This window comes from Falco naumanni, chromosome Z (assembly GCF_017639655.2).
Source record: "Falco naumanni isolate bFalNau1 chromosome Z, bFalNau1.pat, whole genome shotgun sequence".
NCBI lineage: Eukaryota > Metazoa > Chordata > Aves > Falconiformes > Falconidae > Falco > Falco naumanni.
Window position 1 is genome coordinate 35,851,740 of NC_054080.1, and position 20,517 is coordinate 35,872,256.

The window sequence follows — 20,517 nt, forward strand, 5'->3', positions numbered from 1 at the left end:
AACTAAGAAAACCTAGAACTGATATTTGTTAGATATACATAAACTGATAGCACTCAAAATTTCAGTATAATTTGTAAAATACATAAAAAAACCCCACGAAAGAATCACTCATTGTAGTTTGCTTTCCTCCTACCAAGAAAATGTTGGAAACATTTTTAAAAACAGAAATGCAACAAAAATATGCAAGCCTAGGCTCTAATTCTCCAATACACTCCAGGCTGAGTTTCACTTGTTTCATGGAAACTTTGTCTTACTGCAGAAATATGAAGAAACATCATGATTTTTAAGACCATTGTAAAGAGAAACAGTAAAAGAATGAGCGGTGGTAGTGTGCCTGGTAGGCTTGGGTTTGTGTGTGGTGGCTATTGATTTTTAAGTTCCACAGGGTCTTCTTGTCTTATGGGCTTATTCCTGCTTTTGCACAGGAAGATCAATTTCACTGATTATCTGTAAGAGACAGTTAAGGCCTTGTTTTGCTGTTCATACAGGTCTCAATTTATGGGACAATTGATTGCACTACCTTCGCATGGTTAGGATACCGCAGCCGTTGAACGTAGTGTCACTGGGCAGGCATCACCTTCAATACTTGTTTGGCTGAAGGTTGTGGTTTTGGTAAACAGTCAGGCCTTGGACTTGCCAAGTTCCTTTTACAGATTTAAATCTTTCTTGTGGGAGCACATGGGTTGGGTTAACAGAGTTAGTTAAAATGTTTGGTCTTGTTAGGGTTGGGGCATTAGTTTGTATGTTGATAATGTTTGGATGTAAGCTTGTGCCTAAGAGGGAGCAGGCTCCCTAGTTACTCATTTTAGCATTGACTCTTCTATTGCTAATAGATTGGCTTGTTAGATTATAAGGGAGTCGTGTTGGGTTTGGATTTTTCTGTGTGGAGCTTTGACGCACTCTTTGTTGGCGGCTGCTTGAAGGCCTGCAGTACTAGAGAGGGCGGTTGAGTTATCTGCTACTGGAGGTTCTATTGTTTGTTAAAGGAGCTGTACCTCCTTTAAATTGCTTAGTTCACTTCATGTCGGTTGGGTTGGGGGTCCTTGAAGGAGAATTAAGAGTGAACTTATATTCATTTCACAGGCAACCAGCAGTCACGCAGTCGATTGGCTTTTCACCTCTACTAACAAGTCGTCCCACTTTTCTGTAACAGTGACAGGTTTGCTCAGGGGTAGCTGCTTGTAAGTAGCTCGCTTGGGTTTTGGGAGGGGCAAGCACAGGTTCACTTTGCTTGGTTGTTCTTAATAAACCATGATGCGAAAGGTACAAGGGTACATCTTTGCTATTTGTTGCTTGGGGTTTCACTGTTATTTCATGTTTCCCTTGTGGTAGAGCTCTATTGTGCCGGTAGGTCTTTTCTATTGTCTATACTAAGTTAAAAGATATTTTAGTTGGGTGGTGGGGTAGATTTTTAATTGGCTTTGGGGCATTGTGGTTAGGCTAGAGTGGGGCTCAGGGCAATCTGGTGTGTGGCAGGTATATCTTTCAGGTGTAAGCTGAATGATTTGTTTTTATAGCTACACTCTATGCTAAGTATGCTAAGTACACCTTCCGGTACACTGACTTTGTTATGAATTACCTCATCTTCAGCTGGGGAGAGTATTAGTTATTGTGGTTGGTAGCTTGTGAGGAGGGTGATGGGCGGTATGTACGTGCCTCAGGGCCGACTTACAGAGAGCTTTATTGTCTGGCTTTACTGCTAAATCCGCCTTCCAGGGGTGGTTTCATGCCCCCTTTCCTAAGTATTCTAGTCTAGAAAATGTAGCCCATTACTTCTGCTCCATGGGCTACACCTTGACCTGTCATGTTAGCCGAAGTAGACTATTGTGCTCACTGTAAGGCCCTCAGTTGGGGTGAGCTGGTGATGGCAGTATGTAGGCTGTTTTGGCAAAGAGTGGTCGGGTGTAGCATGGGTTGTCATTTACAGAACAGGCTCCTCTAGGTGGGTTTTGGGCACCACCAAGTTATAGTTTTAGTTTTAAGCTTTTGTGCTTATAGTCCTCAGGCAGATGCTTTGGTAGGGCAAGCATCAGGATTTCGGGCTAGGCATAGTGGAGTATCTAATGCCAGTTTGTGCCCTAGCTTTCGTGGGGCTTGGTCAGTTGAGGGGCAGTTGCTGGGATCATTTTGAGGTTGGTTTTAGGGGCATCTTAGGCTTATGATAGCTCAGTTGCATTTTGATCCTAGTAGCTGTGATTAGCTCTGGTCCACTCTTTATGCCATGTGACTGTTGGCTTGGGTTTCTTGTGTGACCGCGGTGGCTGGTACAAATGATTTACCAACCCTGGGGTGCTGCTATAACTAAGTCAAACATGCACTTATTGCTTGATGTTAATTACTGCTGAGTACCTGTGGGGTTATGGCTGAGCAAGGCATTTTGGGCTACAGTCACAGTGAGTGAGCCTGATGCCTGCCCCTTTTGTCTTAGTAAGAGGTTCAGGGCATTTACACTGGGTCGCGGATACTTGCGTGTATATGTCTAGCAAAAACCAATGGTAAGATTAGGACTAAGTCTTTTGTCCCTGGGTTTGTGGGTTAAGCCGTCTTGCCATCTTCAGTGTCATGCTTTGTTGTAAGCTACAGGACTTTTGTTGTTTCATTGTTTTGTTGTTTGCACGTTAGTGTTGGGAGGGGGTCTTATTTGGGAGTTGTGGTAGGTTTTGTGGTATAGTTTGTTAATGCAATTTTGGTGTTGAGAGCATGTGAGATGAAGTTTATGGTGAAAATTTGTAACGTGGCAGTATAGTGGTTGAAAATGTGGGCGGCGTGGATGTAGTGTCAGTGTTGGGGCAGTTTTCTGAGTATCTAAGTTGTTTCACTTGGTAATTCTTGGGTGTTAGTGGAGGTTATGTTGGTCATGTGATGCTGAGGTTATTGGGCTGTGTTTGGGTTAGTACAGGCTATTGGTGAAGGCCTTGTGGGGTTCTCGTGGTTGAAGTTTGTACAAGAGTTTTACAAGCTGTGGATCCTGGATAGACACCAGCAAGAATAGTCATGACTTATTTTGTGGGTTTTTTAGGGGTGTGTTTTGTCTTGGGGGCATTAGCAGTTGCGTCCAACCCATCTCCTTATTATGGGGTTGTTGAGCTGATGTTGGAGTCTGTTGCTGGGTGTGGGTGGTTGAAAAGTTTGGGAGTTTATTTTGTTGGTGTTGTTTATGCTTTACTTGGGGGGATTGTTAGTGGATTTTGTTTATTCTGTAGCGCTGGTGGAAGATCCTTTTCCTAAGGCTTGGGGGGATTGGCATGGGGTATGGTGTGGGGTTTACTTTGATGTTGGTTATGGGGGTTGTGGTTGGAGGTGGTGTTGGATGTTGGGGGACTGGGGTGAATACTGTTGATAGTGGGGGTGTGTTTTCTGTTCGTTTGGATTTTAGTGGTGTGGCTATGTTTTATTTGTATGGTGTTGGAATGTTTTTAGTTGCAGGCTGGGGGTTGTTCCTCACTCTGTTGTGTTGGAGCTTGTATGGGGGTTGTCTCATGGGGTGATTGGGGCAATTTAGATACTTTTTGAGAAAAAAGACTCTCAGAAGATAGTTTAATAGAAAATGCCAGCTTTGGGAATTAGTGATGGAGGTTTGAGTCCTCTTTTTCTGAGGTTGGGAGGTAGGGGGAAGGGAATATTTTAGGATGTGGTTCAATGTAAAAAATGGTTAATGGAATGAGTGTCTATTAATTTCTCAGTGATTCACAGTGATTCTGTGCTGAAAGCTTGTGAAATGGATGGAATAAAATTGATGAAAAAATGTGATGAAAATGTGAATGTGGTGTGGTGGTGGAATGGTTAAGATGTTACTGGTGGTGTTTAGAAAGGTAAAGGAAGTGAGAGAGTGGTAGATTATGTCCAATGAGCATTCATATATAGTGGTATATGTCAGTGACAGCAGAGGTAACATGCACTGAATGGAAAACAAACCGCATCAGTGTAAAGGTGATTCCCCAGATATGCAAACTGTCTCATTCAGCAGCTCCTGAGGACTAATAGCCGCTCGCCAACCATGTGATGCCCAGATCTTAGGTTGTGTTTACCCAGTGCACTGGAAGGGCAGCCTGAAGATGCCCCCACCCCAAAAAAAAAGAACCAAAAGTGTCAAAAAGAGAAAATGCTGCCATCATGGACAAAACAGTTGATAGCCTACCAGATGGCTCATTGAAAAACAAGGTTAAGGGAATAGACAAGTTATGGCCCTGACAGAGGAACCAGAGGCGCAAAAGAGCAAGTTGTGCTAGGGGTATAGGGGGAAAGAATGGTCCTGAAGCTAGTAAAGTAGAGCCTTATATGCAACAACAGATGTTGATTTTGTGTAAGAAGGATGATTAATAGATAACCTGAAACTTTGAGAAGTAGTTTAAGTACTATGGCCTGCTAGTATTCATGGTATGTGTTAAAGCACTGCCATATCCTAGGGAGAATTGTCGTGTATAAGGTTAAGGGATAACGGATTTAGTCCAAGGGGAGAGGTGTACATTCTGTGTATCATTGCTTAAATAATCCTAGAAAGTATAGATGGCTGTCAATAACGTTACGCCCAAGTATACAGAGATGGGTTCAATACATACATTAAATGTATTTACTACATTGAGTTGTAATGTAACGGGGTAATTATGTGCATGCAATATTATTAAAGGGTGTGGTGGTGGTGAATTTGATCAGATCTAGGGGGATTATAGGATAATTCAGGGCAAAAATGCAAGCCTGAGGCTGGCAGGAACTCCAAGAAGATGTGTGGTCTTCATTCTTTGGTTTACAAGACCAACGTTTTTATAAACTATTAGAGTGTTTTAGTAGTTAAGGATTTTGTTTTCTAAGGCCCTGCTAAGGGGGAGAAGGATTAGGAGGATTGTGAAATAGGTGAGGGAGGCTAGTTGGCCAATGATGATGAATGGGTGTTCTACTGGCTGGCTGCCTACTCATGTTAGGATAAAGAGATTAGTGACTAGGAGTCAGAATAGTAGCTGGGATAGGGGGTGGAAGGTTATTGTGCGTTGCTTAGATTTGTGGAGGAAGTGGTTTAAGAATAGGATTAGTACAGAGGTGGCTAGTGCTAGTTGTTGGGAGTTGAACGCAGGGTGGCACAGGCGAATAGGAAGTACCATTCAGGCTTGATATGGGGGGAGGTGACTAGTAGGTTTGATGGCATAAAGTTTTCTGTGTCCCCTGGGAGGTTGGGAGTGAATAGGGCTAAAGTTATTAGTGGAAGGTATATGAGTATGAACCCTAGAATGTCTTTTGAGGAGAAGTAGCGGTGGAATGGGATTTTGTCACAGTTTGGTGTAATTCCCAGGGGGTTGTTTGAGCCTGATTCGTGGAGGAAGGTGAGGTGGATTAGGGTGAGGCCTGCAATTAAAAATGGTAGGAGGAAGTATAGGGTGAAGAATCAGGTTCATGTTGGGTTGTCTACTGAAAAGCCCCCTCAGGCTCATTTGACAAGGATTTGTCCGATGTAGGAGATCGCTGAGAATAGGTTGGTGATGACTGTAGCCCTTCAGAACGACATTTGTCATCAAGGTAGGATGTAACCCACAAAAGCTGTTGCTATTAGAGTAAGTAGAAGAATGATGCCTGTGTTTCAAGTTTCCTTGTATAGGTAGGAGCTGTAGTAGATGCCTCGTCCGATGTGTAGGTAGATGCAGATGAAAAAGCGTGAGGCTCCGTTGGCATCTAGGTTGCAGACTAGTCAGCCATATTGTACGTGTCGGCATGTGTGGGTGACTGATGAGAAGGCTAGGGTTGTCTCTGCGGTGTAGTGTATGGCTAGTAATAGGTCTGTTAGGATTTGAGTGGCCAGGCAAATGCCCAGTAAGGATCCAAAGTTCAGGCAGAGACATTGGAGGGGGTGGGGAGGTCGATTAGGGAGTTACCGACTATTTTTAGTAGGGGTTGTGGCTTTTGGAGGGTGGGGGCCATTAGTGTGCTTCTTTTAGTATGTTAGTAAAATGATCAGGGTGGATAGGGTGAAGGATCCTAGGTGTGTTTTTATTAACCTGGTGTGTAGAGTTGTTGAGGTCTTTGTGGCAATCCGTTGTAGGTCAGCAAGTCCTTCAGGGCTTATCTTTTTGTACCAATAAAGGTCAATTAGGTGGAGGGTGAATTTCTGTCTGCTGTTTAGTAGGCTTGTGGAGCTAAGACAGTGCATTAATAGATTGAAGTATCCCGGGTTGAGGGAGGAGTTTGGGTAAGTGTTTTGTTTGGGGTGAGTTAGAGTGTGTGTTATGCTTGAAAGTTCAAGTGCTAGAATGATGCCTAGAATTGTGACTAGGATGGCTGCAGTTTTTGTGACAACTGGCATAGTTACTGGTGGAGCTTTTGTGGGGATGATATAAGATGTGATGAGTAGGACAGCTACAATGGTGCCTAGGGCTAGGTGTAGGATTGGGTTGGTGATTTTGGGGTTGTTTTTGTTAATTGGTGTTCTTGTGGGAATTCAGGTAAACCTGCTTGAACGAGCGTTGTTATGTGGAGGCTGTAGGTTGCTGTAAAGGCTGTGGCTAGAAGCGTTTGGGTTAGTGCTCAAGTGTTTAGGTAGGTGTTTAGGTTTTCAGTAGTGAGTTCTTTTGAGTAGAATCCTGCCAGGAAGGGTGTTCCTATTAGTGCTAGGTTGCCAATGGTTAATCAGGATGTGGTTGTTGGGTAGGCCACCTATTTTTCGAATGTCTTGTTCTCCATTTAGATTATGGATGATTGAGCCTGAGCAAAGGAACATGGCTTTGAAGAATGCATGTATTGAGATGTGGAGGAAAGCTAGTTGGGGGAGGTTTTAGATGGCGACTATTATTAGTCCTAGCTGGCTGGATGTGGAGAAGGCGATGATTTTATTTTATGTCATTTTGTGTTAGAGCACATGTGACAGCGAATAGTGTGGATAGTATTCCTAAACATAGTCACAAAGTTAGGGCAGTTTGGTTGTGGGTAAGTATAGGATGGGTGTGGATGAGGAGAAAAATTCCAGCTACTACTATGGTGCTGGAGTGGAGTAGGATGGAGATGGGGTGGGGCCACCTATGGCTGCTGGGAGTCAGGGGTGTAGGCCGAACTGGTCTGATTTTCCTGTGGCTGCTAGGATTAGGATTAGGAGAAGGAGTGTTGGGCTGTGTGTGGGAGAAGGCTTGTTACATTTCTCAAGTGTTTAGGGTAGATGCGAGTCATGCTGTGCTTAGGATGAGACCAATGTCTCCAATTCAGTTATAGAGTACGACTTGAAGGGTGGCTGTATTGGTTTCTGCTCAACCATGTCATCAGCCAGTTAGGAGGAAAGACATAATTCCAACTCCTTCTCAGCCAATAAATAAAAAAAAAATATGTTGTTGGCGATGGTTAGGGTTAATATGGCAATTAAGAATGTGGAGAGGTAGGAGAAGAATTTTGTGATATTTGGTTCTGAGGCTATTTATCATGTTGTGAACTGTAGGATAGGTCAAGTTACAAATAGTGCAATGGGGAAGAATATTATTGAGTATTGGTCAATTCTGAGGCTGATTGGGATTTTAAAGTTTGTGGTGAATTTTTATTCTTAGCAGGAGGTAATACTTTCTGTGCCTGAGTATATGAAGAGTGTTGTTGGTACTAAGCTGATTAGGAATGCTGTTTTAAAGGTGTGGGTGATAGTAGCTGGGGAGTTTTTAAGTTTTTTTGATAGAAGCGGTAGGAGTATGGGGGTGAGAATAACCGTGAGTGTAAGGAGTATGGAGGTGCTGAGGAGCAGTGAAGTCTCCATTGCTTTTTCTTGGATTTGCACCAAGGTAGGTGGTTCCTAAGACCAGTGGATTACTGCTATCCTTTAAAAGCAAGGGGTCTAAGGTTTTAAACTCAGATGAAAGAATTAGCAGTTGTTGTTGGTTGAACCTCCCCTTGGCAAGCAAGAAGGATTTACAGAAGGATCACAGTCTAATGTTTGGGTTTAAACTATGCTTGCATTAGGGGATTCCCAATATTATGCTTGGCTTTACGATAAGGAGGAGCAGAGTGGGGATGTGAAGGGCTATTAAGAGCTGCTGTCGTGTTTTTGGGCTTTGGAGGGTGGTGATGTCGGTGGGGGTGTTTCCTCGTTGGGTTGTGAGGAGTATGAATAGGGTGTATGAGGAAGTCTGTAGGGCTGCAATTCCGATGAGAAGGATTGTTGGGGTGGATTAGTTGAAGAGTGCGATTATGATGGTTAGTTCTGCTGTTAGGTTTGTGAGGTTAGCTAGCAATCATCAAGTTGCTGTTAGGGGTAAAAGGGGTTGTAGGCCTAGTGTTAATAGCAGGACACAGCTCTGTGTGTGTTCGTAGTTGGTATTGGCCAGGCAGAATAGTATTGAGGAGGTTAGGCTGTGGGAGATTATGAGGATTATTGCTCCTGAGAATGATCAGGGGGTCTGGATTATGTTTGCTGTGATAACAAGGCCTATGTGTTTTACAGATGAGTAGGCAATGAATGGTTTTAAGTTGAATTGTTGTAGGCATATTGAGCTGGTCATTAGTACCTCTCATAGTGCTAGAGCAGTAAATGGGTAGTGGAGGTGGTTTAGGAGGTTTATTGGGAGGGTTACTCATATAATGCTGTACCCTCCTAATATAAGGAGGAGGGCTGCAAGTAGTATGGAGGCTGTGACTGGGGCCTCTACGTGGGCTTTGGGTAGTCATAGATGGAGGCCATACAGAGGTGCTTTCACTATGAAGGCTATTAGTAGGGCCAGGGTTGATAGGAGGCCTGTTCAGGAGTAGGTTAGAGTGGGATGATTTATTTTTATTGTTACGAGGTGGAGGGTGCCAGCTTGTGAGTGCAGGCTGAGGATTGTGACTAGCAGTGGTAGGGAGCTGATGAGGGTGTAGAATAGTAGATAAATGCCTGCATTTAGGTGCTCTGGTTGGTTTCCTCAGCAGGTGATTAGGATTAGGGTTGGAATTAGGGTTGCCTCAAACAAAATGTAAAATACGATTAGTTCTGTGGCTGAGAATGCTAGGATGATAAAGGGTTGGTGATGGTGAGGGTTAGGATGAAAATTCATTTTCGTGAGGCAAGTTTGTGTTGGAGGTGATTTTGAGAGGCTAAGATTATAAGGGGTAGGAATCAGCAGGTTAGGACAAGGAGAGGGGAGGGAATTTGGTCAGTGCCAGTTCATTGGGTTAAGGTTTTGTAGGGGTAGTAGGTTGGGAGGAGTCACTGTAGGCTGAGAAAGGCAATTAAGAGGCTGTGAGCTGTGGTATTGACTCATAAAAAAATTATTGGAGATAGGAGGGCTGTTGGGAGTAGTAGGAGGGTTGGGAGCAGTATTTTTAGCATTGTAGGAGGTTTAGGTTGTGTAGGTGGTTGGAGCCATGAGTGCATGTTGAGGCTACTAGTGCTGCTAGGCCTGTGCCAGCTTCACAGGCTGAAAAAGTCAGTATCAGCACGGGTATTAGAGTAAATGATGTTGTTTGGTTTTCAATGAGTAGGGTTGAGAGGGCAACGTATGTGGATAGTATTATGCTTTCTAGGCACAGTAGGGCAGAAATTAGGTGGGTGCGGTGGAAGGCTAGTCCGAGGCTGCTTAGGGCGAAGGCTGAATAGAAGCTTAGGTGTAAGAAGTGGCATAGAGAAAGTCATAGGGTGGGACTATGATCTGTTGAGTTGAAAACAACTGTCCTGGTTAGACTAAATTTCTTTTTATTCTGCTCATTCTAGGCCTCCTTGTAGTCATTTGTAGACTAGAGTCCTAGTGTGAGTAGGAGAATGATTGTGAGGGCTCAGATTTGGGGTGGGGGGGGTGGGGGGTGGGATTACAGTTGAGTGGCCCATGGAAGGGGAAGAAGGAGTGCAATTTCTAGGTCAAATGGTAGGAATAGTATTGCTACCGAGAGAGAATCGAATAGAAAATGGCAGTTGAGCTGAGCCTAGGGGGTCGAAGCCACATTCATATGGGGATAGTTTTTCTGACTCTGGGGTTATTTAGGCAAGTCAAAAGTTTAGGACGGCACTTAGGGCAAGGGATAAGGTGAGCATAAAGGTGATTGTATTGATTGCTCTCCTCTGGGTTGTACCAGATTTTAGAGATTGGAAGTCAATTGTAATTAATATACTAGAACAGCAAGATCCTCATCAGTAAATAGTTACATAAAGGAAGAGTCAGATAACATCTACGAAGTGTCAGCATCAGGCTGCGGCTTCAAATCTGAAGTGATGGTTTGGTGTGAAGTGGAAGCTAATTAATCGTAAGAGGCAGATTGAGAGGAAGGAGGATCTGATGGTTACGTGGAGGCCGTGGAACCCTGTGGCGATGAAGAAGGTTGAGCCATATACACCATCAGCAATTAAGAACGGGACTTCATAGTATTCTATGGCCTGGAGGGCTGCAAAGTAGATTCCTATCAGGACGGTTAGGCTGAAGGCTTGGATTGCTTATTTGAGGTTTCCTTCTGTGATACTGTGATGGGCTTATGTTACGATGACTCTGGATGCTAACAGGATAGCTGTGTTAAGTAGGGGTACTTCTAGGGGATTTATGGGTTTAATTCCTGTTGGGGGTCATTGTCCCCCCAGTTCTGGAGTAGGGGCTAGGCCAGAGTAAAAGAAGGCTCAAAAGAAGCCTCGGAAGAAGAACAATTCTGATGTGATAAATAGAATTATTCCTTATTATAGGCCTTTTTGTACTGTGGGTGTGCGGTGGCCTTGGAATGTGCTTTCTCAGACAATATTTCATCATCATTGTATATAAGGAGGATCATGGAGAGTAGGCCTAGGGTTAGTACTTGGGAAGAGTTGTAGTGAAATCATATGGCTAGTCCTGAGGTGGTGAGAAGGGCAGTGGCAGCTCTGGAGATTGGTCATGGGCTTGGGTCTACTATGTGGTAGGAGTGTGCTTGGTGGGCCATTAGATGTTTTCGTGTAAGTGTAAGCTTAGTAGGAGGACAAAGACATATGTTTGGATTATGGCTACTGCCACTTCCAGGATGGTGAGTAGGAATAAAATTGATGTGGTTAGGGTGGATACTCTTGGCATTATAGGGAGCAGGGCCCTGGTAGCTGTGGGGATGGATTGAATAAGTAGGTGTCCTGCTGTGAGGTTTGCTGTGAGGTAGACCCCTAGGGCTAGTGGGAAGATGAGTAGGCTTGTAGTTCTGATTGTAATTAAAGCAGGGATTAGTGGGGTGGGGGTGCCTTTGGGCAGGAGGTGTCCTAGGAAGATTGTGGGCTGTAGTAACACTAGCAGTGACTAAGTTTGGATAGATATCTGCTTATTACTTTTGCACATAACTTGTTGAATATGTAAGGTATGTGCACTGAGGACTATCATACTGTAATAGATTAAAGCAGAGGAAGATGAACAACACGAAATAAGCTCTAGGAAATTTTGTAAAGCTGGATTAAGACTTTTTGTATTATTTACTTTGTAAATTCTTGTAATGTGTCTTATTTTCTGAAAAGCAATAAAGAATTATGAAATGGAGGCGGGCAGGGAGGGAGCAGGGGAGGGATGAGGATCTGGATGTGTGTTTACTGTCCACAGCCTACTTAAAATACTAACTGAAACCAGTAACTCACCTTATGCATATAAAAATATATCATGTGTCCTTATGGGCTCTAAACCATCTACCTAATAATGTAGGAAACACCAGGTTATCCTTTAAGAAGCTTCATATATGAGGATTTTCATGTGTATTGATAGTGATCATAATGTCAGAAAGGCAGGTGATATGCATGTCACCTCACTGTAACTGGTACATTTACAAAATTTGCTTACATGATGTGCTGACATTTCAAACTAGCTGCCAAATCCAGTTGTAAGCATTAAAAACTTTTGTGAAAGGTACCAGAATGTTGTTTTGTACCCCAAAATTGTCACTCGCTCTCAATTTACACCTTTTTTTTTTTTTTCTGCTGCTGGCTTTGGTGACATTTTTTGATTACAAGATGCAGGTGTTTTGCTCTTATAGACACGTATGACATTCATTTATAGCTTCCAATATGTGCAAAGGCTTATCCATAATGTCCTTGTTCAAGTCATCTCATGTTTTAGTTGACCTAGAACATACCTACTGAGAAATCCAACTACTTTTATGAACAGAAAGATTTTCACTGGGAAAAATCTTCCCATCAGTATTACTGCCGGGTCTTGTGAGAGTATGTGAGAACAGCATACAGGCTTCATAATGACATAGGAACACCTTGCCTGGTAGTAAAACCCATAGAAACTGACTGCAGTGATTAAGAATGTCCAAAGCTTTTTACTATAAGAGAAAGCTCATTGCTTGGAGCTTTGAAGATACTGTTACAATCCTGACAAAACCCTCTCAAACTCTGCCTATGGTTTCTTTTGGAAAGGTAGGCAAAAGGTGCCAGAAGTCATCCAGAATAATTAGCTCACGGTTCATTTGACAGTATTATTTCCAGAAGATAGTTAACTGGTGATTTCTTAAGAGAACGGGCAGTATTTCACACTTTTCTTTTTATAACAGTGAAAATATTAAAAGATTTAAACTAAAATAAAATCCCAGCATTTTGGGGGTGATGACTCATGACAATAAGAGTGTTATTTTGCTAGAACATTCCTAAAGGGACCTCATATTAGTCAACAGAAATATAAATCTTACAGGCTATCGGTATTAGTGGGGCACAATGTCACCTACATAGAGTACACAGGTAGTAAAAAAATTGCTCATATAAAAAGTGAAAAAACCTAATCAATCTTTTTGCATTTACTGTTTTATATATATACCAGCAGACAAAAGCATAATAATCTCATGGTCCATTACCCTATGCAACTTAAACTGGCTCTCCCCATTCTCTGAGGGAAAGCAGGGCTTTGAAGAGGCTGGGGGATGGGTGACGGCAATGGACACAACACACATGACCTCCTCCTGCAAAACATTTATCACTCATGGAAGCACCATTGTCATCAATATTCCCAAATATAGGAGTACATTAGCATTATTCTACACATACAACCTATTTCAGTGTTAAACATGCATAAAATTTAACACACTTGCTTTTTAGAATGTAATACAGGTCAGTAGATTGGCATTAAAAGTTGTTACTGGCTAATATCAAGAATATGTTTGGTGCTTTGGTAAGAGACATCCTCTAACTGAAATGGTCCCCATCCACTGAAGCTACACTACCTCACCTACTTCACTGTGACAGTGACAGTATTTGGAAGGAGCTGAAAATGCAGTGGGCATTGCACTCATGAGTAGTTTGCTATTCATACACTTTCATTGGTCTCAAACAGTATTTTTACACCTAAATGGAATTTTATATGGTTTATCTCTTCTGTTATTCAGATACATCATCTAGTCTACCTTGCACTACCCCCAGGATTTAGAACACTCGGAATCCAAGCAGCTTGAAAAGGGGTTCAATATTTAATACCGGATAGGATCCCCAATTTTTAACATTTATTTAGAATTTGATTTCCTTAAAGGTAGGCCTGTATATAAGGCTGTGAGAAATAAAGCACAACAAATTCTACTTGCAAAATTAAAACTGTACTGCTTAAAGATCTTTTTTTTTAGTAAGGGTACATTTGTTTAGATTAAAATGATAGATGTCATCCCAATTTGTTTCTGGAAGCTCTGATTACAGTTTATCAGTATTGCCTGAATTAAAAATACCAACATGACTTATACTTGTTTCCTAGCAGAAAATGTGAACTATCATTAATATCAGTTGCTAAGAACCTCTACCTCTTACTCTCTGGTAATATATTCTAGAAATGAAACTTTTAATTATTTTGCAAATTACAGTAAAGGTTTCCAAATCTCAGGGTACTTCTGCATAACAAAAAAATTTTTTAAGCATAAGCCCCACTTTATATCCCAGGACAAATTCAGTGTTAAAAGAGTATAGATTCAGCTTAAAGGAGGACATTTTAAAAAAATCAGTATTCCTCCATTTACAGTAATGAAAGTCAGAAAAAGGAAAGACTAAGCACCTTCTGAAATCAAAGAGCAGCTTGCAGACTTTTTCTTGGAAGTGTGTGAAGACCTATCCTCTGGCTTTTTTTCCATTTCTGAAGTTCCTTTTCAAGACTACACCACCATTTATTGTGGCATAAATGGTTCAGTGTAACATGGAAATATGGAATGAACTATATTATGCTTTTTTGATAGGATTTTCATATAATATTTTCAGTGTTTGAGGTTCTCAGGTAAGAGGTTCTCAAGAAGATGTGCACAGAATATGATTTCATAGTCCATAAATTCAACAAAATAGCCTTGTTTATAAATAACATATAAACAATCTTGAAAATTTGATGTGTACTCCACAGTGGAAAAAATGACCAAAAAATGGTGTTGAGTAGACCATATGTAGCAGTGGCATATGTAGTCAGCTAATGGTATGGAAACGAGGAGTCAAATCTACAATTAGCAGTTAGATTTGCACCATTACATTGCTCTACTTGTTCTCTAGAGACCATCGCGAAAGTAAAAAAATGTGGGAAACTTTGGGTTCTATTGTAGTTCTAAGTCTTTGTAAGAGTCATAATTTTCTGGCTTGAATACTTTTAAATAGCTTGGAATTTTAACAATTGTTTTCAGAGCACCCGAACTGTGAACATTATACCCTTAGGGTGTCAATTCTGACTCTAAAATTGCTTAAGCCTGTCAGTTCTCACAAACATGATTTTCTCCTTCTTCCCTGCTTCTAGAATTTAGTACTTGCTTTTGCAGAAAAAATATACAGACCAGGTAAGCCAAACTAAATCAGACCTGTTATTAAGTTCAGTGGGAAACATGACTTCACTGAAAGAAGCACTTAGACCAGGTGGTATTTTCCGTTGTTTTCTTCTATGCTGACATAATCAATGCATATCTTACAGCGGATGTGAGAGTACGTGTCTACATAGGAAAATCATCACTGGCCCAGCACATCATATTCTGTATTAGCACTCCACCAGGTTTTATACATTGCAATAAAACAAAGTCTGAAAAGGAAAGTTCACAAAGCAGACGAATGCCACAGCGATTTACAGACACTTCTATCAGTCTGCTGTTGCATTTCACATGTCCCCTGTTGCCAAACTCATTCCTGCAGAAGTGCTCTACTCTGAAACACTGAATGCCACAGAAGACCTAGTTCAATTCTTTGCTACACTTGAGAAGATTGAACTCACATAGTACAGCATGATTAGGGTATTCACTGAGGAGGAAGAGATAATTTTAGACCCAACTCGGTCATTTACAAGTATCTAAGGAATGTTAGCGCCACACAATTAGTTACTGTGATAAGGATAAGAAAAAACTAATGGAATGTGAAACCTGAAAGGAGTACTCTCTCGCCACAAATTCTGCTTAATAGTCTTTTTATAATTCTTGATTAGTAATGAAGAATTGTTTTGAAGAATTCTGCATTTTGGTATTTCATCCCAAACTCTTGCTGTAATAAGTACTATTCATATACAAACTACTGCGCATAAAAAGTGTGGCAAAGTGATGTGTTCTACAAGTAAAAATTAAATAAAAAATTAATAAGAAAAGGATTACATTAGGTGGTTTTTTGTTTGTTTTAAATATTAGGTATTTTGGAAATACATTCCCAGAAAACTCCTCTCCTTTTTCCACAGTGATTCAAGCAAAATATTACAGTGGGGTTTTATTTTTTTTTTTTACCAGTAGAAAATTATTCCTTGTGTCTAATCTAAGTCTTTCCAATTTAAGCTTATTTCTTTTTCTTTTTAGCTTGGCTAGTAGAATCAATTTTTGTCTTTTTTTTTTTTTTTTTTTTTTTTTGCAGTCTTTTACATAGTCAGAGATGTATCTGACTCCTTTTTTCCTGATGCAAGGAATTTTAATTTAATTTGTTAAATCATAACTGAATTTAATTATCTTGCTAACATTTCATTCTACATTGTTGTTCTCATTCCAGGGGTTGCATTATACTCAGAGGGAAGCTAGTGAGCACAGTACTTCTTCCATTTCCTAGGTCAGAAAACAAGACTATAATTCATACATAAGTAGCAACTTGCGGAAAAAATAGAGAAGCTCATAGTAAGAGGTATAGCGTTTTCTTTCCCAATCAAACTCTGGAATTTATGCATTGTTCAAGCATGACAATGTAGCTGCTACATCGTTGTGCATGCATAGCTTTGTTCTGAGTTGGCTGCAGAGACAATTCAGCTGCAGAGGAGGGAAAAAACCTTATATTTTCACAGGATTTTTATTACATACTGGTCACTCTCTACCACATTGCAGTCACCCTATAAAACCAAAAACAGCCAAGTCATTTCTTGCCCTACTTTTCCCTACACTTTTAGTAAATGTAATATTTCATTATTTTCGTTCACATTTTATGCAACTGTGTAGAAATTACGGTTAATTTAGAAAACACCCATCACTAGTTGTTGTTGCTAATTGAAGAGCTTGCCCTGTCAACAGATGCCTATCTTTTTTTTAAACAAAGAAAACATTGCTGTTGCTCCTTGAATAATCCCAACAACAAGATAACACTTCTAAACTACCTATTCTGCTCTAGGGCACTTGACATTCCAATGGGAAGAGCACAATGGTGCATACAGATCAGTTTCCCTATTGCCTTTTCAGCGTTGCTCTTAAGGTAAAGCCAAGCTCTGTTTCAAATAGAAACTGGAGTAATTTTAAGAGCTTCACTGGAGATATTCCTAACTTACACATCTGTGACAAAGTACAATTTAATTTTTAGTCTTTAGTGACATTTTTGGTAGTTTGAGGTGTCACCAAGTAAATTCAAAATGGTGATGAACTCGTGCAAATGCTGCTCTGCAGTTAAGAATACACTAGATACTGCTTACTCAGAAACTTAGATAATGAAGAGATGGTAAATAAAACCACCACTGAATTCAGCATTTATATGTTTTCTAGGTGAGGAATTCTGACCTCTTACAACTGCCTTCTTTTCTCTAACACTTTGATTTTAATTTTGAATTTGTGATTGAACCAGAGATAAACCCACTCTAGAAGACAGATCCTCTAAAGAAACAAAATCTTGCATACTCGCTCTAAGGACAACTTGCCTACCTATGCTGTACCAGTGAGATGCTGGTAAAATGGTCTGAATAAATGACCAAAGAAGTGTGGATAAATTGGGATTGTTTGATAGTTTTCCCCTTCAACTTTGGGGTCAACTAATTCCATTCCACTTGACACGAACTACAGCTTTTTAAACAGTAGAAACTCTACCAATACTAAGACTTCTTACAAGTGGGAAGATCCTTCCAGTCTTAAAAACCCAAGATAATATTTATTATCACACAATTTTCACTATTGCATAAAAGCTAGGAAGATAAGGAAAACAATATGTGGGTTGGTAATGTTTTTTGTACTGCTAGAAATGCCCATTTTAAGCATAGAGTATTCTATTATAGCACTGTTGCCATCTATGGCTTTTTGTCTTTCTCATGAATAGAAATGTTTTCCTTAGGCCTAAAATAATTGTGGATTTTATTTATACAATTATGTCAAACGTGGGGGGAATTCAGTACATATGACTGGACAAATTCTGGGTTTTATTGTAAACATGTTGAATGATCAGAAAAACCCAACACATAACAATCCAGACAATAAAGTTTACCACTTAGCTACTGTTCTCATTTTGCTGAAAGGGGACAGATGATTAGCTCTGTTTGTTTGGGAAACCTTAACCAAAAAAGGAAAACAAAATACACAAAACCCCCTTTCTTGCTTCTGCATGTAGGGAAGAGACCGAATTCTGATTTCATTTGGAGATTACTGAGTTCATTGGGGACTCTCTGATTTTTATTGAGACGACAAAGGTAAAATAAATTTTTGGGAATACTCTTTGCATTCCTTTCAAATCAGTGACATCCCACCCCCTCTGCATTTTAGACCTAAGGTTTTTTGTGTGTCTCTGTAGCACTGACACTTTTGAGCTAGGAAGGGCTCTTTTAGCCGGAAGTTACACAGTTTGGGTGTAATTCTTTCCTTTTTTGTCATCTAAGGCATCTTCCTATGTTGTAATAATGGCTTTTATTTTATGGTAGTGTCAAAGACAAACATACAGAGGCATATGCAGCATTTAAAACGACACCTCAAAGTAAACGTGGTTTGTGAGCTAGTGGTACCAGTTCCTATTGCTTGCATCTATAGTACCTTATGCTTTTCCTTTTTTTGTGGAACCCCAGCAGTCCTTCAATATGTTATTTAAGACTTGCATAGAAAGCAAAGCCTAGAAGGCTTGGGAGAATTATTTGTGTAAAGAAGTAGGGAAGCTAGAAAACCCTACACGTCCTACAGCTCCTTCACCAGTAACAAATATATGATGTATATTTTTAAAGAGTTGTGGGTTTTTTTAGAGAAAGATGGCTGGTTGCTTATAAAGTCCACAGTTTAGGTTCTCATTCCACTCTTCTGTCTCACAAGAAAGATGATTCTTAATGCTGATTCAAAGAACCTCAGAAAACAGTATGTAGACACTACCATTTCCAGTTATGAGGAAAGCAACGTTTTAAATCGACTGACAAATATCTAAAAAGCCAAAGCTGACAGCAAGAAAACTCTTATTCTACCTAATTGTACAATTGCACTGAATTGTGTCCCTGACACAAGTTCATAGCTGTATTAGTCTTTAAAAACTTTGCTTATTAAAACCTGACATTACACTGTGAATCTGTTTTTATACTTCCAAGGAAGAAATTAAAAGAAATTAATTAATAGCAATATAAATAGGAAATGCTTGCTTTATTGCAGAGTGAGTGAGGTGTCATTGTAAAGTACCACTTAGAAACATGTGGCTTTTTGTGGCAGCCCTTCCTTAAAGACTTTGGGGGGGGGGGGGGGGGGGGGGGGGGGGCGGGGGGGCGGGGGGGAGGGATAAGAAGAAGAAAAAAGTGTACTTTTTGGACACCTACCAGAGTTCCCCAGAATTTTTTGTCCAGGCTTAGTGGTCTGTAGGTGGAAAATAGGTTCCAGCCTTTGCAGAGATTAACTGTGCTGTACTTCTGACGTGGTCTGGACTGCAGAAAATACTGAAGGTAGTTTTGAGACCTTGTAAGAAAAAATGGCCCCCTCATGGAACTAAAGGAAAAGCTGAATAAACATTTTATAGCAGAAACTGAATGGGAAGCAGCTCTCTGGTAAAAAGTGTAGCATTTACATTTAAGTGTTTCTCATATCAGTACAAACGTTCCTCCACAAAAAGAGATTTACCTCACAATTTACACAGGATATACTGCTTAAAAATTGAAGGATTTGACAGTCTCAGAAGCTCATAGCCAAAAGAAGGATAGCCCATAATTTGACTGTTTTCTGCAAACTCTGTGAGTGTCCTGGAATATTACAGTACTATATGTGTGTGTGTAAAGTCACTACTGGAAACCAAATACAGCCATCAAATTTTGAGAGTTTATCACCATCAGCTGCAACTGAGAGCTTTCAGAGACATTAGGCTGTCAAAAAAAGTGCTGGAGAAAAGAAAATGTTAGCTTCCAGCTACTAAGGCAGATTACACAGCACACAATGCAATAAAATACTCCAGGGGAAATCATTGTTTGATGGAAAAGTGTTACACAGCATTTCCTATGATATTCCATCAGTTGCAAATGAGTTTCAGAAAACAGATAATGTTTTATTTTGCCACTTTTGCATGCGGAGGGCATTAAGGCATTTCACAGAGCTTAAAAGGCTTACTAAATATTTTTAATTTTTAATTTTGATTTCAGGTATGGCAAAGGTGGCACTGCTAAGGGGGCTTTGCCACTGTCCTTCAGAAGAATGCGTATTTACTTTCATAGTCTTATGTAAACCTCTTGTTATACATGGTCAAGTTTGACATTCATTCTTCAGTTAAAGAAATAGTTTAATAAAATGTCTTTGCAGAAAAAAGTATGGCAGAAGAAGAATATAAATTATTTTTATACCTGGAGGTACCTTAATTTGAAGGGGAAAAAAAAAAAGAGATATGAGATCAAGTATTTGAGAACTAACTGCCATTATTTTTCAAGTTTAGCTACTTTTTCAGAAGAGTAAGTGGTTAATGTTTTGAAAGATCTGAGATTTAATAGTATAGTGTTTTTCCTACAGATGCTTTAAAATAGGAGGTCATCCTTTATTTACCATCTTGAGAAGGCAGTTAATCAAAACACATGTCCACTACAGAAACCTATAAATGTCTTCTTATTTGGAAAACCAGGGAGGCTGGGCATAGGGAAGAGGTAAAGAACTGAAGGAAACTCTAGGAAAAGCTCAACTGAACTTGCTTTGCTCCTGGTACACCACAGTCTCAAGTCACCTTTTATCAGTAGTCAACCTGTTCAGAGAAATGGGCATGAGAGTTTGACTGCTTCCTACAGTATCAGCCTCTCACACCGCTGTAGCCATGGACAGAAAGGTAGAGCTAAAGCAATGAGTTGCTTATACAGGAGGAAGCAATAGTCTAAGATACACAGATTCCAGCCAGTCTCATAATACAGCCAGTGTCTCATAGAACCAAATGGGTTATGCACAGCTAGTTTGATTTTTGGTCACATGTATTTCCTCTTCCCTTGCCACCCTTCCTGCACACTACTTAAAACAGCACATAATACTCAAAGCTGTTGAATCTTACATTACCCTAAACATATAATGGAC

The 20,517-nt window shown here is 40.4% G+C and overlaps 1 long non-coding RNA gene and 1 pseudogene across 1 annotated transcript; both read right to left on the reverse strand.

Annotated features, from left to right (window-relative positions):
- Nucleotides 1–815: 815 nt before the first annotated feature.
- On the reverse strand, nucleotides 816–18,405 carry LOC121081096. Its single transcript, XR_005825580.1, has 3 exons — nucleotides 18,395–18,405; nucleotides 4,329–4,334; nucleotides 816–933 (listed from the first exon to the last, which is right to left on the reverse strand). It is a non-coding gene; the product is annotated as an uncharacterized LOC121081096 (long non-coding RNA).
- Nucleotides 4,723–5,907, reverse strand: LOC121081095 (annotated as a pseudogene).
- Nucleotides 18,406–20,517: the final 2,112 nt, after the last annotated feature.